At 42.7% G+C, this 23,762-nt stretch overlaps 1 protein-coding gene across 5 annotated transcripts in view; it reads right to left on the bottom strand.

The window, feature by feature from the left end:
* Positions 1-16,098: 16,098 nt before the first annotated feature.
* The window catches only part of LOC144680682 (muscular LMNA-interacting protein-like), a 234,053-nt gene continuing 226,389 nt past the window's right edge, over positions 16,099-23,762 (bottom strand). For all 5 annotated transcript variants that reach the window (XM_078541929.1, XM_078541930.1, XM_078541928.1 and 2 more), the window contains one exon: positions 16,099-16,740. The gene's annotated coding sequence lies outside the window, so the exon portion shown is untranslated. The remainder of the gene's footprint in view (positions 16,741-23,762) is intronic.

Below are 23,762 nucleotides of genomic sequence, written 5' to 3'. Positions count from 1 at the left end.
GAACTACTACTTGTGCACTAGAATGCCATCTTGACTGCTCATTTTGTGTCTTCACAAAAATGGCTTCAATTCATTAGAGGCTGGTTCCTGGGACCAACCATGTAACACTTGATCTCTCATTCAAGAAAGGACTGGATCACGATTCATCCAGTTTCTTATCTGTCTGGCACAGACTGGTGAGGAACCCAGGAAATTCATCACTAATATAAGCTCTTGGGGAATTGGGACATGGTCATTGTTCTCTTGCAAAGGAAGGCAACTTAGGACATCGGCATTTGCTATATGAATCCTTGGCCTATGCACAAAGGTGTATTCATTTGCCGCCAAAATTAGGGCCCATCTTTGAATTTCTGCAGAAGCTATGGGAGGGATAGCTATTTCCCGCTTCGTGGCGGAGTCCCAGCTTTTCGTGCCATTTTCAGTTGACCATCCCCCCCAACTAGGAAAACAGTGCCATTTTGCACACCTTGAATCCATTGTGAATCCCTTACAGGGCTTTCCATTGCAAGCGCTATCTATAACGCTTTCTTAAAATCAAGATTCAATTCAGCAATCTTCGCTGAGTAGCATCCCCTTGCACACCTCAGACCAAACGATCCCTGAGCATATCTTTCAGGGTTTCACCAAAATCACAATATCCCGTTAGTTGTTTTAATTTTGCCACGTAGGTAGCAATGGTCTCCTGCTATTCTGTGAATTGAACCTGAACCTCTGCATTGTGACTGAGGGCTTGGGTTGGAAATGTCCTTTAACGAGGTCTACTAATTCACTGAAGGTCTTCAAATCAGGGGTACTGGGGGCTGTCAAGCTTCAAATTAAATTGTAGGATTTGCTCCCACAAATATTCAGGGGAATCGCTCTCCGCTTTTCCTCCCCCGTGATTTCATTGGCTTGAAAGTAGAATGCAAGACGTTCTATAAACTGAGGCCAGTCATGTGTGGCTGGCTCAAAGGGATTGATTCTGCCAAACTGTGGCATCTTAGATGAGTATATCTTCCTTTCTTTTTAATTATCTTAGATACTCACAATCGCTGGGCGAGGGATAGTACTGGATCTGATTTATCCTCGTCGCCAGTTTGTTATAGAGTTGATTTTCCAGGCAACTTTTCTTGGAGGAAACATTGAACTTTATTTACAAGACAGCAGCAGCAGCTCATGCATGCTTCTAACTCTATAACTAAAGAAGACTTCTCTCCTAGAGGTTCCCCACGCTGCTAACTCATTGGCTTACGCAGGTCATGTGATCTTACAACACAGGATTATTCATAGAGCACAGTCCTACATTTATCAGAACTATAATTTCTACAAACACACTGCCTCAAAGGGCGGTGGAGGCAAATTCAATTGTGGCTTTCAAAAAGGGAATTGGATAAACACCTGAAGATGAATCATTTTTAAAACTACAGGGGAAAAAGCTATGGGAGTGAGACTAACTAAATTCTCTTGCAGAGAGCTGGCATGGGTATGACAGGCCAAATGGCCTTCTTCTATGCTGTAGCCATCCTATGATTCCCTGTGAACCCAATTCACCATGGGGGGGATAAGATGAAATTGTCTGGAATTGGAAACAAATATTGTAATGATGTGGCTCAGGCATGTTAGGCAATGATTAAGTTTATTCAGATGCCCAACTAGCATTTGGGATTGGCTAACCTTATTATTTATCCATGGTTTCAGGCTATAGCTTTGGTCCCCTAAAGTCAGACATAAGGTTTGCATTTCTTTACAAATCACTGGGACACACATCCAAGTCCTATAGGAACTTATAATCTAGCACTCAGTAGGAGCACAACTTGTTCAACTTCATAAACCACTTTCAGTGAAAGAATGAAAGACTTCACACAAACCATGCATTTCTAGAGCTCAGTGAACGAATCATTTTGTTTTGAGTTTATACTAACCATTCCTACCAATCAACAGAGCCAGGGCCCAGGGGTAAATGGCTAGGGCTTTTCACTCCTCCCCATTATGAGAGATAGATGTAGCTAAGAGACAACTGCAGGGCACTTCAGCTTTAAATGGGATTGTACTCCTGCTATTGAACTGTAAAGATATGTTCACTTCAGTTTCCAGTACATGACTGAATGTGACAAATTCCTCACCTCTTTCTTCATCAGGCTTTTTCTTCATTGATGTGATAAATTGCAATCTTGAAATTTTATTTTCCAGTTAGTATTCAGTGGTGGATCTCAATTCACCCAAGGTCATGCTGAGAGCTTGTTATCCCCTTTATGCTTCCTTGCATAATTTTCTCTCTAAATCACTCTGAGACAATAAGTACCTCAAACTCATGCTGTGCAATATTGGTTATGCCTTAGCTTAACTAACAAACAAAAGAATGTCACGGAGTAAAATTTAAATCTCCAGGCCTTTTGAAAAGTAATGCACTTACCGGAACTCACTGTTATTTTATGTGTGCCCAGCACTGCAGGAGAAAATAGTATCATGCACTGACGGCATTAGATTCCATCAACCTGGCTCATTCCCCAAAGCTGACTGGAGCTTGCAGTCTACCAGCTGAAAATAAAAAATTTTTTAAATTCTTCTCATAAGATATTAGCGTACACGAGGGTCAGTTCAAATAATGAAAAAAATCAGCTATAGACAGGAATAGCATAAACCCAGAAAACTGTTTTATTCATGCATTCATGGTGACTGTGGTGTATTTGGACTATTGAGGAAGAGATTTCTCAGGGCCTGTACGTGCCAGGTGCTCTGGATGGCCTGGGCATGAGAAAATTGAGTGGTACTTTACAAGAAATCTTTCACAGAAACCTAGCTCTTAAAGGGACCATCACCCCAACATAAAACATAGGCTTTTCCCCAAAAGCACATGGGCCATCACGGTATTTACAATGTTCTGGACTCAAGGGATAAATAGCTGGATGACAATGTGATGCACTTGACTTCTGTGATTGCACTCTCTGCTCTGCTGTGTGTGGTTCCTGTTCCCCCTTCTCCCTGCTATGTCACTGGTACTTCTACAAGTATCAGAACACCCACAGAGAAAAAGTTACTGGAGAAACACAAGGGATTAAAGTCCGACAAATCCCCAGGGCCTGATGACCTACATCCTGGGATTCTAGAAGGGATTGATACAGAGATAGTGGATGTATTGGCTATGATTTTCCAAAATTCCTTCGATTCTGGAAACGTCCCAGCAGTTTGGAAGTTAGCAAATGTAACACCGCTATTCAAGAAACGAGGGAGAGAGAAAACTAGGAACTACAGGCCAATTAGCCTGACATCAGTCATTGGGAAAATGCTGGAATCTATTATTAAGGATGTCCTAACATTACACTTAGAAAAGCACAGTATGATTAGAATATGTCAACCTGGTTTTACAAAAGGGAAATCATGTTTGACAAATTAAAGAGTTTTTTGAGGATGTAACTAGTAGGGTAGATAATGGGGGAAAAGTAGATGAATACTTGAATTTCTAAAAGGCACCATACAAAAGATTAATACACAAGATAAGGTCTCATGGAATTGGGGGTGATATATGACCATGGCTATAGGATTGGTTAACAGACAGGAAGCAGACAGTAGGGATAAATGGGGCATTTTCATGTTGGCAGGCTGTGACAAGAAGAGTGCGCAAGGATCAGTGCTGGGGCCTCAGCTGTTTACAATCTATATTAATGATTAGATGAAGAGACACAGAGTAATGTAAATAAGTTTGCTGACAATGCAAAGCTAGGTGGGATTGCAAGCTGTGAGGAGAACACAAAGAGGTTAAATGAGTGGGAAACAAGTTGGCAGATAGAGTGGCAAAGTGTGAGGTTATTCACTTTGGTCGTAAGAATAGAAGAGCAGAATATTTTTTAAAAGATGTGAAACTTGTAGATGTTATCGTTCAGAGATTTGGGTGTACTCCTACAAGGGACACAAAAAGTTAGCATGTAGGTACAGCAAGCAATTGGGAAAGTAAATGACATGTTGACCTTTATTGCAAGGGGATTGTAGTACAAGAATAAATTAATCACGCTATAATTGTACAGAGCTTTGGTGAGGCCACATCTAGAATACTGTGTGCAGTTTTAGTCTCCATATTTAAAGAAGGCTAGGCTGTATTTTCGTTACTGAGGTGGGTAGCTCAAGTCAGGAAATTTCCCAACTCAGCAGACCTGCCTTGGTTTAAAGCGTCCAGTCACACACAATTTTTGCTCTGGGGTAAGGATGCAGAATGGAGTCAGATTTGCCTAGACCTGGGAGCAGATCATGGTGGCAAGATCATGGGGGCAGGCAAGTGCCAAGGCGGGCTGGTTAGGAGGCCTGCACTGGGTCTCTGGGACTTTATCCCAGTTGTAACAAAAGCAACTAGGCTCTTTAACCTGTCACACCACCACACTCCCCAACCATTCCCCATGAATCCTCACACTCTCTATGCCAACTGAATTCCAACTCATACGTTCCCAGCCACTCTCAATGGCTCCTCATACCCTCAATGCCAACTCAATGCCAACTCAGTCCCCCAGCCACTCCCCGTGGCCTCTCATAATCCCCAGGATAACAATGTCAACTCATGCCCCCTAGACACTCCCTATGGCCCCTCATATTCTCCAAGCCAACTCTTGCCCCTTTTATGCCCATTCATCTAGTATACACTATGTACATAACCAATGACCCAAGTGTGAAACTATTGAAAAAAAACACACATTCAGAAATGTTCTTTGAATTCAAATTGCTGCACCTGCAACCTTATAAATGTATCAAACAAACTATTAAAATATAAATAACACTTCACACCTCTTAATCTTGTCCAAATACACAGTGAGACATTGACAAAAGAGATCACAGAAAGCATAACTTATTATATCTACTTAAATATGTCAATCAAACAAAGGCACCAATTCACTTGATTTATCAAAACAGATACTCTGTTGAGCTAATGTTTTTATTGCTCTGGGCTCTCTGTCAAGTAGGCATGATTAGGGCAGGTGGAAACCTACCTGGCATTGAGTTGACACAGAGACTTTGAGGGGCCATGGAGAGTGTCTAAGAAACATGAGTTGGCATTGAGCTGGCATGTAGAGTATGAGGGACCATGGGGAATGGCTGGGGGATATGAGTTGGCATTGAGTTAGCATGGAGGATATGAGTGGCTACGGGCATGGGTAAGAAATTTTAAACTTATCTTTCAAAATGTTCCGGAATCCGGACTATGGCTCACAACTCCTCTGAGGGGCCATGGCTGGCATGACTCCATGAAAATTACAGGCAGGCTGAATGGCTAGGAGATGCCTACCCCTGCAATGGAGCAGACCAGTTCAGGAGTACAGCGTGTGTGCGCTTGCTACCCTCATCCTATTCCTGCACTTGCAAAAATCATTGGCGCTGGAGCAGAGAACCCATATTTCCCAGTAAGCAACTTTATCGCAAAGCAAAATATTGCAGATGCTGGAAATTTGAAATAAAAACAGAAAATGTTGGTAAAGCTCGACAGGTCAGGCAGCATTTGTGGAGAGAGAAACAGAGTTAATCGGCAAAATTTTCCGTGCCCTCTGGCATTGGGCATGCTCAGCGGCGTGAGCAGACAATATGGCGAGAAGGCCAAAAGTCAGTTTCATGATGTTGTGAAACCAGTTTGCGAACGTCCAGTATGACTTTTTTTTGGAACAACTTCATATAGTTTTCGCCCTTGAATGGTTAGATAATGTTTGATTGCATTGAGCTGTGTGTGTCGTGAACACTCCTCAGAAATCTATCTAAAGTTATATTTCCTGCTGCTTTTATGATGCTCTCAGTAGAGAACAGTAATGTTTTTAATATGTTTTAGATTCTGATAGCCCAGGTATTAACCAAAAGAACAAAGTCAAAATGTTCACGACTTAGCTAAAGAATTTTACTACACAAGAATCAGAGTGTGAACTGTAATAATTACACTATCTTAAATAGTCAGTTACATTAAAGATAATAACAATCAAAGCATAATGACTTATACTCCAAATCAAATGTCTCAATCCCACTTTTCTTCTATACCCAGAATACTCAAGTCAGACACTTATCAAAACTTGAAAGATTAACCACTAGGTCTAAATACTTTGTCAACGATTCATATACAGGCTGTGATTTCTTGGACCTTCCATCTACTTTTGGAAAGCTTGCCCCTTCAAATTTCCTCCAACCATCCTAAGGTTGCAAACACCCCGTTCAACATAGGTATCTTTGGCATCTTAAGCATAGCCACATTACGTCAGAACTCTCCTGGTTCTAATATTCTTCTACTATTGAATTTTGTATCTAAAACTCTCTCTTCTCAGCTTGGCCATACCAGAAATTCAACTCAATGTTAATGGAGTCCTTCAATTAACATAAATTTTAATCTGTTTTGTCAACACATCACTTCAACTGAATTCTGCTGAAAGAGATGTTTCTTTCACTCCAGCTTGTTTTAAACTCTCAAACTAAACTGCTTGAATTGAGAACCACCCCTAGGAACCTACTCATCCCTATAATTAACTTGTTGACCCTTTTTAAATTATTGTTCATCTCCCAGGCAACATGGTCCCATGATCATCTACAGGAACCGAAGTTTTTTTAAACCAGAAACCAGATCCTAGTTCTTAAAGGGGCCACCACACCACATTAAATATAGTTTTCTTCCCCCAAAAGCCCATGGGCCATCACACTTTGGATACCATTTGCATCCTATACAATGGGAGCCCTTCTGCTCATAAAAAAGTATATTCCTAAAGGTGAACGAGTGATGCAAGTGTGATCAATGACACCTTGTACCAGGGAACGTTACAAATCTGAATAAAATGCCTATTGCCTCTTCTGTTGTTTCTGCATTACTTTGCTGAACTATGTGGGGCCAAGACAAAACAGGGTATCTGTTTGCTACATGATACAGCAATCATGCGCGGCTTTGGGTGAGCCGCTTAACTATTCATGCTTCGGCTTGACAGGAGTCAATAGCTGAGCTGTTTAATGAGTGCTCACATTTCACTTTCACTGGCATTATCATCTGGATGTTGACCATTGATTGCACTGAGGTGACAGATCATTGGATGTATCTGGTGATATACAGCCTCCAGATACACTGCTCCTTACAAACAGGATTCATGTGTGGTACTAATGCTCTGGTTTTCATAACAGCAAGTCCCAATGGTTCATTTTCTATGCTTGTTTTGCTGCAGGTACAGCTAGGGACATTTTTGCATGTTTGATTGGAGGCAGTAGGTAGATCGTAGGCACATTGTTCATGGTTTTCATTAATTGCTCAATTACAAAGATGCAAGAAGATAAATTCTGCAAACACAGACTGTGGGGCCTTGCATATAGCCAGCGCATATCATAAAATCATGTGCAGTGGGTCAGGAAGCTTTTAATCTGCACTGAATCCTTGCTTGCAGTGTAGGGTTTAAGAGAATTTAAAACGAAAACAAAAATGCTGGAAAAAATCAGCAGGACTGACAACATCTGTGGAGAGAGAGAGAGAGACAGAGATAACATTTCGAGAGCATATGACTCTTCTACAGATCTAAAGGGAGATGTGGTGAAACATATACTGATTAAGGGGGGAGGCAGGTGAAGCTGGATAGAAGGCCAGCGATAGGTGGAGGCAAAAGAGAGATGGCAAAAGATGTCATGAACAAAAGGTCAAAGAGTTGTTAATGGTTGTGGCACTGGCTAAATGAGGTGCTAATGGTGGGATTAAGAAAGCAAAATGTGATCATGGCCGGACCAGGGTAAGCACTCTGGAAAGTGACAGATGGCCCCAGCGGTAGTGGGGTGGGGGGAGGGGACGGTGGTGAGAAGAAAGATTGAAAATAGGCTAAAAGCTGGAGATAAAACAATGAATGAAAATGGAAATAAATTTTTAAAATAATAATAATGAAAATAAGTGGGAAAAAGAATTAATAAAAATTTAAAAAATAAAAATGAATATGGGTAAAAGGGGGATGAGAAAGGTGGGTAGAAATGGAGGAGAGATTACATGGTCTGAATTTGTTGAACTCAATGTTAAGTCCGGAAGGCTGTAAAGTGCCTAATCGGAAGATGAGGTGCTGTTCCTCCAGTTTGCGTTGAGCTTCATTGGAACATTGCAGCAAGCCAAGGATGGACATGTGGGCATGAGAGCAGGGTGGAGTGTTGAAATGGCAAGCGACAGGGAAGTCTGGGTCATGCTTTTGAAAAGACTGAAGGTGCAAGTGAAGGGCTGCTTCATTTGAAAAGAGTGTTTTGGCCCTTGGACAGTGAAGAGGGGGGGGGGGGGGAAGTAAAGGGGCAGATGCTGCACCTTCTGCGATTGCATGGGAAGGTGCTGTGGGAGGGGGTTGAGGTGTTGGGGGTGATGGAGGAATAGACCAGGGTGGCCCGGAGGGAACGGTCCCTATGGAATGCCAACAGTGGGGGTGAAGGGAAGATGTGTTTGGTGGTGGCATCATGCTGGAGTTGGCTGAAATGGTGGAGGATGATCCTTGAATGCGGAGGCTGGTGGGGTGATAAGCGAAGACAAGGGGGATCCTATCATGGTTCTGGGAGGGAGGAGAAGGTGTGAGGGCAGAGGTGCGGGAGATGGGCCGGACACGGTTGAGGGCCCTGTCAGCCACCATGTGTGGGAAACCTCGGTTAAGGAAGAAGGAAGACATGTGAGAAGCACTGTTTTGGAAAGTGGCATCATCAGAACAGATGCGATGGAGGCGAAGGAACTGAGGGAATGGAGTAAGCACCTTGTCAAACACCAGGGGGAAATGGAAAGCAATGAAGGTGAACAGGGCCCTGGTGAAAAAGCCTTTGCTGCTAGGTGTTAACTTGGACAATAGTCATTGTTGCACTTTAGGTAACTTCAACAGAGGAAATATTTGGATGATTGAGGAGCCGCAACACACTCAAAATTACAATGGAAAAACATGCATTTAGAGCTGAAATGTGCTGCATAAGGGTTCCAACTCTCAGCTACTGCACACCGCTCCATCCCTTTGCATCACCATTGTGCAGAATCTTCAGCCATCATTCCCTGTAATTCTGAAACTCTCTCTCTAATCCCCTCTAATTTGTTGAAGCCTTCTTCCCAGCTTCTTTAGACATCATCCCCCCAACTTCTGTTTGGTTTGCATTCTCTGTTCCCCCATGTCCCCTCCTCTTGGAATATTTTGCAACACTAAAGGCACTATGCCAGTGCAAGTTCTTGTTATAAAAATAGGCTGGAAAAAAAATCAGCAGGTCTGACAGGATCTGTGCAGAGAGAAACAGAAGTTAACATTTCGAGTCCAATGTGACTTCTTTGGAACACAAGATCTTGTGACTGTCTAGTCACATTTTATCCAGCAAAAAGGTGTCTGTCAGAAATAAATAGTAATGACCTGCAGTGATTACTCTCATTCAGAAATCATTTAGTTCTGAAAGGGATTAGCAAGAGGCAATTACAATAAAAAAGGTCAACTTCTCTCAGGTCTAGTGCACAATTCTATCAAGCTCTGGAAGTTATTCATGTTTTTTGGGTGATTGTAAAGACAAACTGCAGGACAGTCAGCATTAAATTATTTTGGTGTGATCACTCATTGGTTCCTAGCACTTTCTCATTTTATTTCAAAGTTTCCACAGTGGTTTTTTATCTTTCCTACTGTGAAGTAATTGGGGGTGAGATAATGTTCAAGAATATGCAAACAAGGCTTCAATTGTTTGATTAATGAAAACAAGTTTAAATAAACCTCTATCCTTTTAATCCAAAAAGACACATGGGTATATCACACTGTGTGACTAAACACAAAAGAAAATTCTTTAGTTTAAAAAAAGACTTATTTCACTGAACAAACTTGTAGTAATTATGACAAAAACAAAAAACTACTGCAGATGCTGGAAGTCCAAAACAAAAACAGAATTACCTGGAAAAACTCAGCAGGTCTGGCAGCATCGGCGGAGAAGAAAAGAGTTGATGTTTCGAGTCCTCATGATCCTGAAGGGTCATGAGGACTCAAAACGTCAACTCTTTTCTTCTCCGCTGATGCTGCCAGACCTGCTGAGTTTTTCCAGGTAATTCTGCTTTTGTTTTGTAGTAATTATGGTTTTACTTAGTGTGTAATGTACCTTTAAGAATAATACTTGTGAAGGAACATCACATGATGTGTAGTAACCAATAGGGGAGTAGCACGGGCTACCTCAGCAGTCAGTGTAAAGATAGAGTTAGAGTTGAAAGCACATGTGTGGTTGCTGCTGAGTATATTGTAAATAAACTTAATGTTTCGACCCAAGAAGTGTCTGCATTTCAACTGTATCACTAATAGTACAACTCAGCCACCCTACAACAAACTGGTAAGGAGGATAAAACAGGATTGAACAGAAGAAATCAAGTTAGAAAGAAATCGGTACTATACCTTGCCTAGTGATTGTAAGTAGCAAGCTCCGTTAGAATTGAAGAAGTTATCCTCCTCCAAATGCCACAATTTGGGAGAATTGATCCTTTTGAACCAGCCACAGATACATAGAAAGCCTCACGTTCTTTTTTCAAGTGAACAAGACTACGGGGAAGAGAAGAGGCAAGCGATCCTCTTGAGTACTTGTGGGAGCAAAACCTACAGTTTGATTTGAAATTTGAAGATGCCCGAGGTTCGACAATTTTTGATTAATTGGTGGACCTCATGAAGGGTCACTTTTAACCCAAGCCCTCAGTCATGATGCAGGTGTTCAGGTTTAATTCACGAAATAGAGCCCCAGGTGAGACAACTGCATGCTATGTGGCAACCTCTCCAACAAGAGAGAATCCAACCATCACCCCTAGATGTTCAATGGCATTACCATCACTGAATCCCCCATTATCAACATCCTGGGGGTTACCATTGACCAGAAACTGAACTGGACTAGCCATATAAATACTGTGGCTACAAGAGCAGGTCCAAGGCTAGGAATCCTGCAACGAGTAACTCACCCCCTGACTCCCCAAAGCCTGTCCACCATCTACAAGGCACAAGTCATGAGTGTGATGGAATACTCCCCATTTTAAATCTACAATGTAGAAGAGCCTGAAGCAACAAATTCTGAGATTTTCTCACTGTTTAATCTGAAAGTCGCAAAGCAGAACCAATATTTGTCACAGCGAAAGTAAATGGCAAACCGGTTAAAATGGAAGTAGACATGGGAGTAATTAGGAACATACTTTCAGATATTTGAATAATGGTGAACATCAATTAAGTTTGGAATGAACAGCGGCCAGGTTAAAAACTTATCCAGGTGAAGACATTCAAGTAAAAGGCATAAGCAGAGTAACTGTCCATTATGGAAGCCCATCGGCACAGCTACCCTTGATGGTAGTAGCAGGTGAAGGGCCAAGCCTCCTGGGTGAGACTGGTTAAAGGAGCTTAAGTTAGAATGGTCAGAAATCTTTCAGATGAGAGCAAGTGGGCTACCAGAACTACTTAAAAAGCATGCCACCATCATCCAGAACAAACTGGGAAAAAGCCAGGGCCTGCAGACCAAGGTTCATGTGGATCCAGAAGCAACCCCTTGCTTCATGAAGGCGAGACTGGTGCCATTTGCCCTGAGAGAAAGATTCGGCATTGAGCTAGAGAAACTGGGCATTATACAACGTGTTCAGTTCTCAGAATGGGCAGCGCCCATAGTCCTTAAACTCAATGAAAGCGTCTGAATTTTTGGGGACTACAAACTGACAGTTAACAAAGTAGCCAAATTGGACAGGTACCCCATTCCAAAAATCGAAGACCTGTACGCCAAGCTGGCAGGAGGGACTACATACACAAAGTTTGACATGAGTCATGCTTATCAACAGCTAGAGTTGGATAATGCCTCCCAGGAACTTGTCACAATTAATACCCACAAAGGGTTGTACCAATATACACAATTGCCTTTTGATGTCTCCTCAGCTTATGCCATCTTTCAGAGAACAATGGAAAGCTTACTGCAGGGACTACCTCAGGTTGTATTCTATTTAGACAATGTTTTGGTGACAGGGTCCACTGAAAAAGAGCATTTGGCAAACTTAGAATTTATCTTAAAACGTTTCTTGCAAGCTGGAGTGCATCTAAAAAAAGAAAAGTGTATGTTCCAAGCGAGGGAGGTAATCTATTTGAGTCACCGGGTAGATTCACGGGGCCTCCACCCGGCTGGGGAAAAGGTGAGAGCCAGAAGTGAGGCACCTGCGCCAAAGAACGCCTCAGAGCTCAAATCATTCCTAGGAATGATCAACTATTATGGCAGTTCTTACCCAATTTGTCTACAGTGCTGCCCCCCCTGCATTCTCTACTCAAAAAGAACAAATGTTGGTCTTGGGCGGCGCCCCAGAAAGAAGCTTTCATAATGGTGAAACAATTGTTGCACTCGTCCAATCTATTAGTGCATTATGAACAGACGAAAGAATTGGTGCTGACATCTGTCTCACTAACTTGATCAAGTTTTTCGAGGAAGTGACAAAGATGATCGACTATGGAAGGGCAGTGGACGTTATCTACGTGGATTTCAGTAAGGCCTTTGACAAGGTCCCTCATGGCAGACTGGTACAGAAGGTAAAGTCGCACAGGATCAGAGGTGAGCTGGCAAGATGGATACAGAATTGGCTTGGTCATAGAAGACAGAGGGTAGCAGTGGAAGGGTGCTTTTCTGAATGGTGAGCTGTGACTAGTGGTGTTCCGCAGGGATCAGTGCTGGGACCTTTGCTGTTTGTGGTATATGTAAATGAATTGGAGGAAAATGTAACTGGGCTAATTAGTAAGTTTGTAGATGACACTAAGGTTGAAGGAGTTGCAGATAGTGAAGAGGATTGTCAAAGGATAAAACGGGATATAGATCGGTTGGAGACTTGGGCGGAGAAATGGCAGATGGAATTTAATCCGGACAAATGCGAGGTAATGCAGTTTGGAAGGTCTTATACAGGTAGGAATTATACAATAAATGGCAGAACCCTTAAGTGCATTGATGGGCAGAGGGATCTGGGTGTACAGGTCCACAGGTCAATGAAAGTGGCAACGCAGGTGGATAAGGTAGTCAGGGAGGCATATGGCATGCTTGCCTTCATCAGCAGGGGTATTGAGTATAAAAGCTGGGAAGTCATGCTGCAGCTGTATAGAACCTTGGTTAGGCCACACTTGGAATATTGCGTGCAATTCTGGTCGTCACATTACCAGAAGGATATGGAGGCATTGGAGAGGGTGCAGAGGAGGTTTACCAGGATGCTGCCTGGTCTGGAGGTTATTAGCTATGAGGAGAGATTGGAGAAACTCAGATTGTTCTCACTACAGCGACGGAGATTGAGGGGCGACTTGATAGAAGTTTACAAAATTATGAGTGGCATGGACAGAGTAGATAGTCAGAAGCTTTTTCCCAGGGTGGAAGAGTCAATTACTAGGGGACATAGATTTAAGGTGAGAGGAGAAAACTTTAGAGGAGATATGCGGGGCAAGTTTTTTACGCAGAGGGTAGTGAGTGTCTGGAATTCGCTGCCAGAGGAGGTGGTGGAAGCAAGTACGATAGTGGTGTTTAAGAGGCAGCTTGACAAATACATGAGTAGGATGGGAATAGAGGGATACGGACCCCGGAAGTGCAAAATGTTGTAGTTTGACAGGCAATATGATCTGCGCAGGCTTGGAGGGCCGAAGGGCTTGTTCCTGTGCTGTACTGTTCTTTTCTTTGTTCTTTGTTCTATGTGATGCATCTCCCTATGCAGTGGGAGCAGTGCTCTCTCAGCGGATGGACAACGGCACAGAAGGGCCAATAGGCTATGTATCAAGGACGCTCACCACAGTGGAAAAGGAATATTCACAGATAAAGGTCTGTCCATCATCTTTGGCGTCAAGAAATTTCACCAGTATGTACACGGCCGCCATTTTACAATCGTTTCAGACCACAAACCATTGCTAGGATTGTTTTGTGAGGAAAAAGCTATACTGCCCATTGCCTCAGCAAGAATACAGCCATGGCAGCATATGAATACACTTTCATACATAGGCCTGGCAATCAAATCGCAAACACCAACGCCCTTAGTCATTTGCCTTACAAGAAAATAATGAGCACATCCAAGTTCCACAAGAACTTGTCTTACTGTTAAATTTCTTAGATTCCTCGCTGGTATGCAATTGACAGATCAGAGACTGGACAAGTCGGGACCCAGTCCAATCTCAAGTACGAGAACAAGTGCTTCATGGTTGGTCGCAGGAGCCTGTATCTGATTAAATGAAACTGTTCTTCAACAGAAGACATGAAATAACCAGGGAGGCTGACATCTTATTGTGGGGAACACAAAGTGATAGTTCCTCCAAAGGGAAGGGAGCCACTTTTAACTGAACTACACAGTGCACATCCAGGAATTTTCCAAATGAAGACCATAGCATGCAGCTATCTATGGAGGCCTGGGATGGATGGCGAAAGAGAGTGTTTCGTAAAGCACTGTGTGAAATGTCAGCAACTGCAAAAGTTTCCAGTGACAGCTCCATTACACCCATGGGAGTGGCCAGGTAGACCCTGGCTGCGGTTACACATTGACTACATTGGTCCTTGCCTGGGAACAATGTTTCTGCTCATTGTCGATGACCATTCAAAATGGCTGGACGTGTATGAGATGAAGTCACCAACTTCGGTCACTACAATTGAGAAACTTCATTAGAGTTTTGTCATTCACGGGCTACCAGTAGTCATTTTCGATAACGGCACGACATTTACAAGTGCTGAGTTTCAACAGTTTATCAGCCTCAATGGTATCACTCATGTGAAAACTGCACCGTACCACCCTTCCTCAAATGGACTGGCTGAGATCGCGGTTCAAACATTCAAGGCAGGCATGAGAAAGCTAACTGGTGATTCCTCGGCAATCAAATTAGCCCGCTTTCTTTTTCATTACAGGACTACCCCTCACGACGACAAGTGTCCCACCTGCTGAGTTATTGTTGAAGCGCCATCTTAGGATGAGATTGAGCTTAATGATGCCGAATTTAGAGGGGAAGGTGGAAAGGAGTCAAGGAAGCCAGAAAACTAGACACAGCTGGCATAGCCACGAGAGGAAATTAACCGTGGGAGAGCAGGTATACGTGAAAAACTTCGGGGAGGGACCAAAGTGGTTACTGGGTGAAGTAAGTGTGGTGACTGGACCTCTATCTTACCACGTGGAGGTGGAAGGCCAAGTCATACGGAGACATGTGGGTGATTTAAGGAAGAGAGACAAATCATCAAAATATGGTTCCGCCAGTGACCATGACCAGGTTTGCGTTTCCTGTTGAGGATGCTCAACCCAGGACAGACATGTCTGATGTTCCTGTAAGAGTTGAGGATACAGAACTGCAAGTGCCCACCAAAGCACCTGACATTCAGGCAACCCCAGAAAAGGAGATTCCTGGCAAAGTATCTGAAGTTGTAGGGCTGCGACATTCCACACGTACCAGGAAACCAGCTGAAAGACGGAACTTGTAAATTCCTTACTCATGTATAGCCGAATTAAAGGGGGAGGAGTGTAGTAATTATGGTTTTATTTAGTGTATAATGTATCTTTAAGAATGTGTTAGGGAAAATCACATGATCTGTAGTAACCAATAAGAGAGTAGCGCAGGCTCTCTCAGCAATGTGTAGAGATAGAGTTGGAGTTGAAAGCACACGTGTAGTTGCTGCTGAGTATATTGTAAATAATCTTAATGTTTCCACCCAAGAAGTGTCTGCTGTTCAACTCTAGCACTAATAGTGCAACTTGGCCACCCTACAACAAAACTATACCTCTGGGTATGTAAACTGCAGCTTCAAGTCTTCTGCTGGACTGGATTATAGATAGCTTTCAATTCCTTTGATGGAGTCAGTAACACTTCCTTACCTCTTCCAGTATGTCGATTCCAATATTTGATTTTAGATAATGAACATCCCAGGTAAACCTGCTTATTCACCTTCTAAATTTGCATTTCTCTTGTGCATGGAGGCCATTATAGGAGATGCTATAGTTTTGAACAGTTTGCTATATATGAATTCAATATATGTAAAAAGCCTGTTTCATTTGATTTAGCAAGATTCATTTTGTATTTTCATTCTACTTAATTAAAGCATTATATTTTATCTTCTTTTGAAATGTACAGTTGCTATTCTAATTGTGTTTATCTATATGATGCAGAGTGATAAACTGGTAACTCTAAGGTGTGAAGAAAGTAACAATTTGAAACTCAAGATAGCTTGTTTTAAAATAGTATCAATAAAATTTAACGTTTCTTTATTTTTCCAAAAAGCATCCAAAAATTGATACATTCATACAGAAAATGTGAAGTGACATCCATTGAAGTCATCTGTAGATAGCTTTGCTGATGAGTTGGTGTGAAAATTAACTTTGTTTTTTCAAAACGTCTTTGACCCTGGCTGAAAAACATCAAAAGCAAATACATTGGGAACATGTGACATGCAAATGATGCACATTCAAATAATTTTCCATATACCTGCTCTTCCCAAGATTAGCAGATGTACAAAATGGCATCCATTAGAACTAATCGCCAGGTACATAAGCAGAAATGTCTCAGCTGTTTATCAATTGCTGTAGTTACAGAAACATGTGACTGATTATTGGTAACCGACAATATTGAATGATTACATTGTGCATAAGTGACAACTCAGATGCATATTTTGAAAGGTTTCAATATACAAAAAAAATGATGTAATGATCATCAGAGAGTTTTACTTCAGATGGTGTTGCGTACTCACTCAACAGTTTTCATATAATATTAGCGTTTTTAAAAATACAAATTTACAATAAAGAAGCCCTTTTAAATGCAGTGAGGTGATGTTACTTCATGAAATGACATATGGCGAGTTGCAGTCTTATATCTGGAGAAGGAAGAAAAAATGGTTAGTCATTCAACATCAAAATCAGCAGCTTACTGAATTTCTTACAAAACAAACAAGAAAAAAAACTATCCCCTTGTATTTGGCTTATCTCTCCACAATAAACATTTTGCTATCTTGCAGTTTCTCAGATCCATAGTTAGTTTCTCAGGTGAATGTGGGCATCTACCAGTGTTGCTCACATTAAATACTAGAAAGGGAATCTGTCGTGACTTGCCATTCAGCATCTTGGTCTCTTGACACTATGACTACACGACAATTACTTACATGTACAACCCTAAACACGGTTCTTCCATTTTAATAGACTCATATATCCCCATATCCATTACTTCACTTCCTCCATATTGCTTGGTAAATTCTGCTCGCAACTGCTCACCTTACTTTCATTCATTCTATTATCTTGCAGGAGAAATTGGCACACAATATCCAAATCAGGCAGGCCATCAGAGGGGGCTTGCCTAGCCTGTAGTGCTTCACCAACTTTGAGGGGAAAACGATAGAGCTCTGGGAGGTATTCAGCTCTGGGCAGCAGCAAGTCAGTAGCATTTTGCTAGCACCAGATTTCCAGCTGAGCTCTGGTGCCCCAGCATTTCCTGTGAAGCACCACATAGCCACAACCTTCAACTTCACTGCTTACCTGTCTCCCCACTCGTTCTTGGTTTCTACCCACTCCTCCTGCACATCTGTGGTAAAGTGGAGTACTATGTACCTTTAAGAGAATACAAGTGGACTAACCATGTGACAATACTGACCAATCACTGTACAGCACGGGCTATTGGTTACCTGTAAGTCTAGAGCTGGAGGTGGTTGTGGGAGCATGCAAGGATTTAGTGCTCTGCCCTCTGTTGCAATAAACAATCACAGTTTGTTCCTTATGTTGGTCTCTCTCCATCATTGTTAGCGAGCATCAACTAACAAATGTATATGAAGGCGTGCAATGGACTCAAGGCATAAAAACATCCATCACAGCAATTGGCAGTACAGGAGGAGGAAGATTATGGTGAAGAAAAGAATGAGAACCAAGTTGCCCAGCAGTCACAGAAGCACGATACTGGCATCTCTCTAGACAGCAGCAAATGCCAGCTCTCTTGCCTTCCTCCTCTTAGCACTGCACCAGTGGAATGTGGGAGGTGACACCAAGATGACCAAATATTCAGCCATGGTACAAATTTCACATCAGCCCCATGCACCTTTTGTAGAGTGTGAGCAGTGAGCAGTTAACTACCTCCTGCATTCCTGACTTCAGGTGGCACCTAGAAGAAGCACGAGGATAGATCACCACCCAGGGGAAGCACAGTGTGAAGAGCGAGCAGCTTGATTGTCTGCACTTTGAAATTGACTGTAATAAAGTCAAGTGTACGCCGCTTTATTTCTGATGCAGGTTACAGTCATAAAGGTGACTTATATCCTCACTGATTTGATGATAATGAGCACAGTCATTCAGGGACAAAGAGAAGCTACTGTGTTGACATATGGTAGGTGGCAATGGTTTGAGGGCTAAGGTAGAAAACATGGCTAAGATGTCAATGATAGACATGTTCCACAAAAGAGGAGACTCCAGTGCTGTGACATACTGTAACATTTATTTAGTAAATGTGGTGCGAGTTCCCTTTGTTCCCTCATCTGGTGTTGTTACCTGTCATTACCTATCTGTGATAAATGGTATACAAGATTATTCCTATACCTGCTCTTGAGAAACCCTAACTGTTGACAGTGTCTAGTAGAACAAAAATATATTGGTGCTCTGATCCTGCGAAAAGCAGTCAGAAGCAAATGCAATTGTCGGGAGGCATTTTAAACACTTTATTTTAAAGTTTTCTAACTTTGTAAATCTTAAAAAAAAAAATGTGTAGACTATTCTTGGACAGAAACTCCTCAATTCCGCCAGTATCAGCTGATCCTGGCAGCAATTTCAACCTTACTGACTTCAAAACTTACTTACTTCAAAAGCAATGGTGGGATAAATCCAGCCAACTTTCATCTACAATAGCTCTGGACAACAGGTAGTTGCCTGCATATAAGGCCAATGGTGTATCACAGGATGGCTGCATTACATAAGAGAACATAGGGGAAGCTACTTAAAGGGGCATAAGTGCCAGAATTGTCTACAACATGGATTTCCTCCCTGGAAAATAAATTCCCTACGCTGTTCCAGCTCCTCTGATATGCCTGAAACAGTGAGGAAGTTCACTGATTTTATTGTAAAGGGCTATTTGGTGGCCTTGTGGTGCAGTGGGTAGCATCTGCACCTCTGAGCCAGAAACTCCGGGTTCGAGTCCCACTTCAGGACTTGATGACCATGGCTAATGTGGCCAAACAAGATGACTATCAACCGGTAAATCCTTCCAATACACCTATGGCAGACAGTAAGACCGGGAGCCATGCTTGATGTGAAGTGTCACATGGTCAGCCACATTTGATGCAAAGTGGTACCCCTCAAGCCATAGTCCCTGGCTTCAAGCTAGTGACCTGTTCCAGGAAAAACTAGCTACGGAAACAGATATAGCCATGTGCTTTGTCCGCCTCATGCATCATTAGACATGGGAAGTTTCTAAGTCTAAGTCTAAAAGGCTATTCCAAATGTATTAATTGATGAAGAGGGATGGTGGCCAATTCTCTGATAATCCGGCATTCAAAGTGTGAGATTCCTATGATGATATTGACCGAGGTGGACACGTTATTTGACCTTTGAACTCTTCACCTGTGCTTTTGTGCTTCAGTTTAAAAAAATAGTTTATTCAATGAATATTTCTAATCCTGAAAAGTTCTCTAATTTACAATGTTCACCTGTTCTAAAGGACAGGAAATTGTGCACAATTTGAATTTTCAGTTTCTTAAAACTTGCAAAAATTAATCATCGCACATTAAAAGGAATGGTGCTTCATGTAATAAAATACCTTTGATTCTTGCTGTGAATTGAGACATTTGCTGCAAGCTTATTTTGTCAGTACACATCATGATGCATGACTCATAACGCTAATCCTAACAGCAGCTGTGTCTAGGAAGCCTATATCCAGCTTCACATTGCGAGGCTAAATTCCATTCTATACAGCCTGAAAGTTGGATGTAAATGGCAAAGTTAAAAGTAGAGGGCGAGTTGCCGCCCTAAACCCTTCCACCTCTCCACCCTGCTCTCCTCCTCTGAGACACTACTGGACTCGAAACCCATCTCCTTGACCAAGCGTTCAGTCACTTCTCCTTACAGGGTTGATCGATATATTAATTTCTTAATTCTTAAGTTAATTACAATTATTATTACTACAGGGATTGACAGACGGATCAATGAATTTACCCTGTAAATCGCTTCACCACATAAAACAGGGAGATCTCAGATTCATTCTGTGCTGAGTCAGCTGATTTTAACCAGAGTAACAATAGAGGTGCCGTAATTGCCTCATAGTTCCCTCTTTGATGCAGGGGCATCAACCAAGATTTCCGCTCTTGATCACTTTACAGTTGCCTGTATTGGAAATGTTTGTGCGGTTTCTGGGTGAGGTCAGGATCGAGTTTTTCTTTGATGATGCTCACTTGACACTTGTGTATGGGGCTCTGCATTTTGCATGAAGTATATATTTCTTGCAAAGTCGTTGAAGTTTTGCCAAATCACTGGAGGGAGGGAGGGAAGCTATTGTAATTCATAGAAGTGTTCTCCAATCTACAAAGCCATAATCATCCATACAATACATTAAAATCCTTGGGATTTTTGCATCGTTATGATTGTGACAGGAGGCCATTGAAAGAATGGCCTAGAATTTGTGGTGATAATGGCAGCAAAACTGTCAGTGTTCACTGTCTTTGCCTCCTCTGAAACTATAAGCTACTTGTGAAGTCCGTACACATGGGGCAGAATTTTACGCTGATCGGGCGGGTGCGCGCCTAACCCGATCGGGCACGACGTCATGCAAGATGATGCCGGCCAGCGTGAAATCGCGGTCAGCGGTCAGTTCCCCGGCCGAAATTGGACCCATCAATCGCACCCGCCGACCTAAAAATTCTGCCCATGGAGTTAAATGGGAAAATGCAGAAACCGCTGTCAGTGATTCCATATTTGTCCAGAGGATATGCTATTTAGTTACTCTCAGGTTGCAATCATTAAAAATCATTGAGTTGTTGAAAACCTCCACTCTTACACTGTTAGTCATGCAGTAAAAACACTTGAAAAAGCTACACCTCGTTGAATGAGCCGTAATTGGGTTTTTAACAATGTGCTAAGTTCATAATTACTGATGAACAGCCTCGCAGGCCTTGAAAGAGTAATTTTATATTTGTGGAATATCAAATTTCTCCATTATGATAAGTTCCACAAATTACTAAACTACTTTTTAAAGTAAACATTGTTCATGATATTTCAGCTTGAAATCATTTGTATGTCCCAATCATTTATTGCACCCTTTGTAAAATGTAAAATTAAATGTTTAGTGTTTTTACTTTCTGATTTGCAGACTATGAGAATACTTCAATGTGGCTGGCTGCTTACCCTGTTTGATGACATTACTACTGCTGAATCCTTGGTGGTTCCCTTGGCTTGGCACCAGATTCAAACTGAGTTTAGGAAAGGAAAAGTCCATACCACAGAGATTGCTTGGCCTCTGTGGGAAGTTTTCTCCAAGGTCAGTGCCAAGTGCAATTATGTCACTGCTGACTATGAACGCCAGCCCTATGGGTAAAACTGCAACGGTGGTGCATGCTATTCTTATTGTCTCTAAAGGTGGTTCTATTACCACAAATAAATAATAGCAGGTAAAACTGTTATTCTTGCTTGCTCTAGAAATGCCACCATAACCCCTTAGATTGTTAGAATAAGCACAGTTAAAAGACTTGTCATTTTCTCTGGCCAACCATAAGCAAAGCCATAGGAGACTGACTAGGCTTGAATTATAAAAAAGAATTCCTTCATGATCTTGTAAAAGGGTGTCTATTTAAATTTTCAAAAGTCAACAGAGAAAGAGGAAAGAGTGTGCATTTATACAGCATCCCTCACAACCTCAGGGTGCCACGGTCAAAATGAAATTCTTTTGAAGTGTAGTCACTGTAGTAATGTTGGTAAACAGCAATGTGATAAATAAGCAGATAATCTGTTTGCAAGTGATGTTGATTGAGGGATGAATATTGGGCAAGTCACTGGGGGAAGTCTTCTGCTCTACTTGAAATGGTACCACGGGATCTATTGCACATATCTGAGAGTGCACACAGAGGGCAGTATTTAATGGATGCATCAGCAGTCTTGCCCGCTGGCTGGGGAGAAGGCAAGAGACCCTGTCATCTCTTCTGGGGAGGGCCCACCAAATTAAGTGCCACTCTGTGACTTAATTGAGCAGCAGCACCCTTCCCTGGGTGCAAGGACACTGGTGGGAAGAAGTCCCGCCCACCACGAGGTGGTGGCCAGAGGCTGGCAGCTTGCATTGTTCAGCAGCGCCACTGGGAAGGCAAGTGGCTGCTGCCGGTAATGCACCCACCCAAGGTCCAAGACCCAGGCCACAGGTGTGTGATAGCAGGTCTTGGGGTGGGGTCACGGGGAGGGGTGGTCAGCAGCAAGTGCAAGGGGGTAGCTCTTAGCGCCTCCCCCATCCTGATGCTGGGACCCTCGATCAGGTAATGAATGCCTTTGAACAAGGGCCCCCCCCCCCACCCCACCTACCCCTCCACCCACCCCCCCCCAGGAGCTGGTAAGCAACTCCATATGGGTTTGCTTGTTGTGCTCCTGTTTGGCAAGTTCCCACCTCCCCCACCCGCTCCTGCCACTGGGTTAATACCAGCTATGGCTGGAATGAGGCCCTTAAGTATACATTAAATTCCCACTTAAGGGCCTCGCAGGATTGGAAGGATATCCATGGGCCTTCCTGCCATGGAGTTAACCGGTGTGGGGGCGGGAATGTGACGGGGACCCCACCTGCTCTCCTCACCCGAGACAGCTCAGGGATTTTACCAGGATAATCTTGATGACTCCCTCACTGCAACTCAGGTAAATGTGGGAGATGCGGTGGGGTGGGGTTAGGGGGCGGGGTGGTGGGCTGGTGTGGTGAGGTGAACGGGAGGGAAAGTGTGCACTGATATGCAGCGACCATCCTAAGCTCCTCTTCATGAAAGGAAAATAAAAACTTACTTTTTTGATGAAGCTGCAGCAATTGCTGAAAAACCTGAAGCCCAGTGCCAGCCAATTTTGCCAAGAGATCATTTAACAGGTGTTAAGTTCCTCATATTCAGCAAGTCCAACAGCTGTCAAACAATTTATACCTTGCTTGTTGTGCTTTAGATATTGGATTCCTTAAATAAATCAAACATTTGCCTTTGCATTGCTTTGTGAAACCATACCCATTGTACTGGCAGGGACTTGACAAGGTTGGAGAAGCAGTATTTCTGAGTGTGGAAACAACTGGTGTCCAGAAGCACCATTCGGCTACTGTGTGGAGACGAGGATTCAAGTCAAACATGATCCCATTCCTAACTAATTCCCACAAAAACACACTGTCCAACAGGGTGGCTGAAATATGCAATCAGTACCAGGTGGAATCTTCCTGATTTTTACCCACCCAAGAGAAACTGAGGTAAGGAATCTTTAAACTCCTTTTTAGTCCATTTACTATGGAGACTGAATGGTCTCTTCATGCCCTGGTTGAATTATCCTTGGACTCTATTTCTGTTTCCCCATTAGAATTCTGGCTCAGGCACAATGGGCCAAATGGCCTCCTTCTGTGCTGTAAGATTCACAGAATCACAGAATTGTTACGGTGTAGAAGGAAGCCATTCGTCCCATCATGCCTGCAATGGCTCTCTGAGCATTTTAATTTAGTGCCAATCTCCTGCCTTTTCCCCTTAACCCTGCATGCTGTTTCTATTTAAATAATCATTCAATGCCCTCTTGAATGCCTCAATTGAACCTGCCTGCACTACACTTCCAGGCAATGCATTCCAAGCCCTAACTACTCGCTGTGTGAAAAAGCATTTTCTCACCTCACATTTGCTTCTTTTGCAAAATGCTTTAAAACTGTGCCCTCTGGTGCTCG

Source organism: Cetorhinus maximus, chromosome 5, assembly GCF_964194155.1.
Source record: "Cetorhinus maximus chromosome 5, sCetMax3.hap1.1, whole genome shotgun sequence".
NCBI lineage: Eukaryota > Metazoa > Chordata > Chondrichthyes > Lamniformes > Cetorhinidae > Cetorhinus > Cetorhinus maximus.
This window is presented reverse-complemented; position numbering and strand designations above follow the sequence as displayed.